This window comes from Tachyglossus aculeatus, chromosome X1 (genome assembly GCF_015852505.1).
Source record: "Tachyglossus aculeatus isolate mTacAcu1 chromosome X1, mTacAcu1.pri, whole genome shotgun sequence".
NCBI lineage: Eukaryota > Metazoa > Chordata > Mammalia > Monotremata > Tachyglossidae > Tachyglossus > Tachyglossus aculeatus.
In genome coordinates, this window is record NC_052101.1 from 118,938,010 (window position 1) to 118,945,974 (window position 7,965).

Genomic DNA, 7,965 nt, shown 5'->3' on the forward strand with positions numbered 1-7,965 from the left:
TCCCAAGCCCGTGCTCTCTCCTCTGAGCCATGCTGCTTCTCGAGATAATATTAGCAACATTATAGGGCAGCACTTAACTGGAAATAAGATTCATGAACATCTGAATTCAATTAGTTTACCCTTTATGATGGCCCGTTAATCATTCATTCAATCGTATTTATTGAGCACTCACTGCGTGCAGAGCACTCTACTAAATGCTTGGAAAGTACAATTTGGTGACAAATAGAGACAATCCCTACACAACAACAGGCTCAGTGATATTGATTGACAGCTGTGGGATGAGCACTGTACTAAGCACTTGGGAGAGTACGACAGAAACATAACACAGAAGCAGCGTGGCTCAGTGGAAAGAGCACGGGCTTTGGAGTCAGAGGTCATGGGTTCAAATCCCTGCTCCGCCAATTGCCATCTGTGTGACTTTGGGCAAGTCACTTAACTTCTCTGGGCCTCAGTGACCTCATCTGTAAAATGGGGATTAAGACTGTGAGCCCCCCGTGGGACAACCTGATCACTTTGTAACCTCCTCAGCGCTTAGAACAGTGCTTTGCACATAGTAAGCGCTTAATAAATGCCATAATTAATTAATTAATTAGCTAATTAATTAATTAATTAATATTCCCTGCCCTCAGGGAACTTACTGTTCAATTGGGAAGAGAGGCAGACAAAATTATTTACAAATTTTTACAATAATTTGCGATTATTTGGGAATTGGAGGGAGAACAAGGACACAACTGAGGATAGCAAGGGTGTAATAAGATGAAATTGGTGAATAGGTAGACAAATAAATAAATGGAGTATGTGGATTAATATACACCACTGATCTATAACTTGATATACACATAGGTGTGAATATATAAGTGCTGGGGGGGGGGCCTTGGGATTGATAGACTTTGGGGTGGTGGGAATTGATCAGAGAAGGCTTCCTGAAGGAGGTGGATTTTCAGAATAATAATAATAATGATGGCATTTATAAAGCACTTACTATGTGCAAAGCACTGTTCTAAGCACTGGGAAAGCTACAAGGTGATCAGGTTGTCCCACGGGGGGCTCACAGTCTAAATCCCCATTTTACAGATGAGGTAACTGAGGCCCAGAGAAGTTAAGCGACTTGTCCAAAGTCACACAGCTGGCAGTTGGCGGAGTCGGGATTTGAACCCATGACCTCTGATTCCAAAGCCCGTGTTCTTTTTCACTGAGCCATGCTGCTTCTCTCAGAAACCCTCAGAAGGGTTTTGAACATGGGGAGACCTGTGGTCTGGTGGATCTAAAGTGGGAGGAAATTCTAGGCAGGGGGAAAGGTCAGAGACAGCAAGGTCAAGAGCAAGGCATGGTAAGAAGAGTTTTGGAGCAGCAAAGAGGAGCAAAAACTGGTTGAGCGCCTTGAAGCCAAAGCAAAGGTGTCACTGGTGGAGGCTGAGATGAGTAGCTATGGGAACTTAACTTTTGGTTAATGACTATCTATCAATGAATCAATCGTATTTATTGAGTGCTTACTGTGTGCAGAGCGCTTGGGAGAACACAACTACTGCTACCTTCGGCTTTGTACTCATGTCAACTAGAAAATCCTGGAAGTTTCTTTCTTTTTAGTGAGATGGTAAATCCTTCCTTTGGGGAAGAGTTCACTGAATTGAGTTAATTCTTACACAATATCTGAATCTCCAAACAAATTGATTTATCATTCCAGCATGTCTGCTCCTATTGCTGTCATAGTAATTACACATTTTACTGATGAACAGAAATCCACCTTTAGGGAGAGAGAGTGAATTAAACAGGCTTTTGCTTCCAACATCTCAAACTCCCTAGTCTAAACAGAAATTCTCAGGTGGACTCTTTGCTATGTAAGCCAGTAAGCCGAGAGTAACATTGTCTGCCCAAGGCAAAAATCAACACACACACACACACACACACACACACACACACACACACACACACACACACACACACACACACACACACACACACACAAAATATGTCCTGCTCTCTTTTTAGTAGAACCCAAAGGGGATCGGGAAATGCCAGCAGTTACAGCCACATTTCTGGACTGGGCCATCGGTTTCTCAGTGCAGAGTGGTTTTCTGATGATGTGACTGTGCCTCTGTGTGCCTTTCGGCTGGCTTGAGAAGCTGCCAGATGGACACTTTATGGCTGTCTCAGCCCCTGCTTCCCTCTTCAGAGAAAGAAATGCAACAAAACTTAGGAAATGTTTCTTCCTGGATTCAGAATCTCTTTCTTCAGTCACAATGTATCTCTGTCAAGGGCAGCATTTCACGAATTGAGGCTGGAAATACAAGGTTCATTTAATGGAACCAAGCAACATGATGGAAGGTCTGAAATCCTTCCAATCCTTCTCAAGTTGGCCAGTCAGTCAGTCAGTCAATTGTATTTATAGAGTGCTTACTCTGTGCAGAGCACTGTATTAAGTGCTTGGGAGAGTACAATATAACAGTATAACAGACACATTCCCTGCCCACAATGAGCATACAGTCTAGAGGGATAATAATAATAATAATAGTAATGATTGTGGTACCCGTTAAGTGCTTACTATGTTCCATTCATTCATTCATTCAATAGTATTTATTGAGCACTTACTGTGTGCAGAGCACTGTACTAAGCGCTTGGAAAGTACAATTTGGCAACAGATAGAGACAGTCCCTACCCAACAACGGGCTCACAGTCTAGAAGGGGGAGTCAGACAACAAAACAAAACAAGTAGATGGGTGTCAATACCATCAAAATAGGTAAATAGAATTATAGATATATACACATCATTAACAAAATAGAGTAATAAATATGTACAAATATACACAAGTGCTGTGGGGAGGGGAAGGGGGAAGGGCAGAGGGAGGGAGTGGGGGGGGTGGGGAGGGGAGTAGGAGTAGAGGAAAAAGGGGGGGCTCAGTCTGAGAAGGCCTCCTGGAGGAGGTGAGCTCTCAGTAGGGCTTTGAAGGGAGGAAGAGAGCCATTTTGGCAGATGTGTGGAGGGAGGGCATTCCAGGCCAGAGGTAGGACGTTGGCCAGGGGTGAACAGTGGGCCAGGTGAGAACAAGGTACAGTGAGGACGTTAGCAGCAGAGGAGCGGAGGGTGTGGGCTGGGCTGTAGAAGGAAAGAAGGGAGGTAAGGTAGGAAGGGGCAAGATGATGGAGAGCTTTGAAGCCAATAGTGAGGAGTTTTTGCTTCATGCGAAGGTTGATAGGCAACCACTGGAGATTTTTGAGGAGGGGAGTGACATGCCCAGAGAGTTTCTATAGAAAGATAATCTGGGCAGCAGAGTGAAGTATAGACTGAAGTTGGGGGGGGAGACAGGAGGATGGGAGATCAGAAAGGAGGCTGATGCAGTAATCCAGTCAGGATAGGATGAGAGATTGAATTAAACTTTGGGATGGATACAAGCAAATTGGGTTGGACACAATTCCTGTCCCACATGGGGCACACAGTCTCAACCCCCATTTTACACATGAGGAAACTTGGCACCCAGAGAAGTTAAGTGACTTACCCAAAGTCACACAACAGACAAGTGGAGGAGTGGGGATTAGAACCCACGTCCTTCTGGCTCCCAGGCCTTTGCTCTATCCACTAGGACACGAATGCCCTCAGATAATTAAATTTTCTGTACGATTATTTGAGCTCACACTTTCTGGCTCAAGGGGGCTTAACACCTCTAGTTTTATCTTTTCTCCTTTCATCTTTTCCACGCCATACTGACAGGAGGGAGAAGATGGAAAAGGTTGTAATTACAAACGGACTATCAAATAAGTATGGACTCCAAACCAAGGCAAAAAAGCAGCAGTGGAGCACGGGCCTAGGAGTAAGAGGACCTGGGATCTAATCCAGGCTCGGCCATTTGCCTGCCCTGTGACCTTGGACTAATCCCTTCACTTCTCTGTGCCTCAGTTGTCTCATCTGCAAAATGGGGATTAAGACTGTGAGCTCCATGTGGGACATGGACTATGTCCAACCTCATTAGCTTGTATCTACCTCAGTGCTTAGTACAGTACCTGGCACATAGTAAGCACTTGACAAATGCTATTAAAAAAACCCAACAACAAAAAGTGGCTACAAGAACAGTAGGCGCAGGTGTGTAACATCAGCATTCCTTAAGTGGGTTTGGGGCAGAACTAGTGGTATCTGACTTCAGGCAAGTTCCCTTTGTCTGCACTGAACTCTCCCTGCAAGCATTAGATGGACACGAGGATGAGACATAAAGATTCATGTCACAGAAGGCATTTTCCACTATTAGAGAAGCAGCATGGCCCAGTGGAAAAAGCATGGGCCTGGGAATCAGAGGACCTGGGTTCTAATTCTACTCTGCCAATTGCTTGCTGTGTGACCTTAGGCAAGTCACCCACCTTCTCTGTGCCTCAGTTTCCTCAACTGGAAAATGTGGATTCCATGCCACATAAATACAATCATTCATCCTATCTCACCTGGATTACTACACCAGCCTCCTTGCTGACCTCCCTGCCTTCTTTCTCTCCCCATTCCAGTCCATACTTCACTCTGCTGCCTGGATCATTTTTCTACAGAAATGCTCAGAACATGTTTCACCACTCCTCAAGAAAATCCAGTGGTTGCCCATCCACCTCTGCATCAAACAAAATCTCCTCACCATTGGCTTTAAAGCATTCAATCACCTTGCCCCCTCCTACCTCACCTTGCTACTCTCCTAATACAACCCACCCAAACACTTCACTCCTCTAACGCTAACCTTGTCACTGTGCCTTAATCTCATCTAGCTCACCACCGACTCTTCGCCCATATCCTGCCTCTTGCCGGGAATGCCCTCCATCCTCAAATCGGACAGACTGTTAATCTCTAGGCCTTCAAAGTCTTATTGAGCGCACGTCTCCTCCAAGAGGCCTTCCCGGACTAGTCCCCCCCTTCCTCTTCTCCCACTCCCTTCTGCATCACCCTGATTTGCTCCCTTTGCTCCACCCCCCCTCCCAGCCCCACGACACTTATGTACAAATCTGTAATTTATTTATTTATATTAATGTCTGTCTTCCCCTCCCCCTCTAGGTTGTGAGCTCACTGTGGGCAGGGAATGTGTTGGTTTATCATTATATTGTACTCTCCCAAGCACTTAATACAGTGCTCTGCATACAGTAAGCACTTAATAAATCTGACTGAAGGAACGAATGCCTGTTCCCCCTTGTTCTTAGATTGTGAGCCCCAAGTGGGATAGGGACTGTGTCTAACCTGAATATCTTGTATCTACTCCAGCACTCTGGATAGTCCTTGATACATAGTAAGTGCTTAACAAATATAATGATAATAAAAAAGATAATAATAATATTAAATAAGCACCCAAAATACCCCTTGTCCTGTGCAGTTTCAGCCAATGAGTGCCAAACTCTCTAATTAAACTGACTTAAATCAGCAGGTGAAAATATAAATGAGCAAAAGACAATGGAAAGTGGATTTTTACGCACAATCCTTAAGCATGTCAGGTAAATATTTTAACCGTGAATATCAGTAGGTATTTTAGAAAACTCTCCAAGAAAAGTGTGTATTCTTGTACAGTCCCAGATCAGCAAACGTATACCTGTATATAGACCATTCCCAAGTTACCATAAGCCTTTGTTAATAGTTGTGGTATCTGTCCTATTCATTACACTGCCCTCCCGCTCTGTGGCTACTAACCTAATTTAGTCCCCAGTGAAAAGTTCATTTAACAGTAACCCAAAACGGGGGTGGAGGTCGGGGGTGTTGACTGGTTTGGAGAACAGAAAGGCAACTGGGTGTCTTCAGTTTCATAAGAAAGCCCCAGGAGTTCAGTTCAAGTGATAAACAGTGGTTACTATAGTGACAATAGCCCTCCTGAGGCAGAGGAGATGCTCCCGTTGAAGAAAATGAGCTTCTGGATTGTGAGGACAAAGTGGTACGCGTCTTAGCTTAGCACTCATTTCTAATCATCCTATCTGCCCTTGATTTACTGAGGGTCTGCCAACTCCTTGGCCCTCCTAAAGAACAAGTTAGGTTTGAAATATCAGGAGAAAATGTTCATCTTGCTCCCCAGCTGGGGAGAGGAGGAAAGATGCTGAAAGCCTTGGAGGACTCAGGGTGTGGGAAAAGTTTCAGGGAAGAAAGCTGCTGAGGCCCAATTTGGAGAACGACCTTTTGCTGCTGTAGGAACTGGGTAGGGTCTCTCTCGGTCTCCCCACCGGAGGCCTGGAAGTAGTTTTTTCACGTAGAAATTTAGACCAGTCTGAGAGTAGAAGACACCATGAGCCTCAGCTGCTTCAGCCCCAGCACCCAGCGGAAATTTCTCCAAGGAACAACGAGTTTGTTCCCCAGCCCTCCATCCAACACTGTCAGAGTTTTCATCAGCTCCACCTTCTCAGGTTAGTCACTGAACTCTGCAGTAACTGATTTCCGGGGAGTGAACGAACGGCCTGATTTTGTACGGGTTGGCTATTAATATTATGTGCCTTTAATATATCATTTTAAAATACTATGCATCGAGCACCTACTGTTTGCGGAGCACTGTCCTAAGTGCTTGGGGCGCAATAATAAAAGTAAAAGATAATCTAATGCTGGCAAAGAGCCGCTTCCAATGAGTAAGACTGTGGTCGAAAGATAGTTTCTCATGGGACCCAAAATCCTTTAAAGTAAATTGCGGCTACTTTTTGGCAGATTCAGATACAGCTGGCTGAACTGGGGCCTATGGTCCCTACCAGCTATTACTTATAACTACTCTGGAAGCTGATACACACAACCTGTTCAATTTCATCCTCTCCCAGGGGGCAGATCTAGGACTAAAACTTAAATTGGCCCAGGGGAGGAGTGTTCAACTATCAGAATTCTGATGGCTTCTGTATTTCCTCCCTCCCTCCCTGATCCCAGATTGAAGGTTACATTCCCAAATATTTGATGTCAGGCAGGTTGCATTAGCACAAATTGTGATTGTTTAGGGATGCTACAGTTTGCCAGTTGTTTTCTTCTAGGCTCGCTGAACGAATCTTATGGTGAACATCCTGTGGATAGCTTCTGTCAGCGGACAGCAGATCTGTCTGTGTTCAAGGAAGGGCGTACCCTGGAGAGTCTCAATAAATGTTCTTAGGTCATGATAATGATCGGGGTGGGGGAGGTGGCCATGAAATTTCAGTCCGTTCCAGGTACTAAGGCAGCTTCTCTCTGGTTGAATTTGTTGAGGAAGCTCACCAAAGGCCGTGAGGAATGGGGAGAAGTCAAAGCTGCCATTTGGACCCATGAATCCATTAATTTACCTAGCAGCCACTTCCTTTTGTACTGGTCCTGCCGTTTCTGCTCCAAGTTCTGTCTAGCTCACTCCCCCCTTGCCCTTCCTTGGCCAAAGACAAACCATCCTCCACTGGAATTTAACTAAGGTGCACAAAGAGGAAAGAGGATCCAAAAACTGTCATTACTATTAAAGAGGAGCTAGCATCGGGTCTCGGGTCCAGTTCCTTAGGTTTCCTTCAGTTTGTGGTCTGACTACATTCCTTCCCCACTCTTCCCACTTTCTCCCCCTCTAGACTTTCCCCTCCTCTAGACTCTAAGCTCAATGTGGGCAGGGAATGTTTCTGTTTATTAGTAATAATGATAATAACAACAACAATTGTGGTGTTTGTTAAGCGCTTACTGTGCGGCTGGCACTGTACTAAGTACTGGGGTGGATACAAGCAAATGGGGTTGGACACAGTCTCTATCCCACATGGGGCTCACAGTCCCATTCCCCGTTTTACGGATGAGGTTATGCTATTGTTATACTGTCTGCTCCCAAGTGTTCAGTACAGTGCTGTGCACACAGTAAGTGCTCAATAAATACGACTGAAGGACATGCTGACTCAAACCAATGCCGGTTTCTGATATTTCCTAATTAAGCAAACTGAGAAGGGAAAGTCTTTGCTCAGTGGGATTTGGCTAGATGTAGATGAACTACCAGATGGAAGGGTTTTAATCTTATTTATACTAAAGGAATTCTTCTATGCTTATTCCTTACAGAT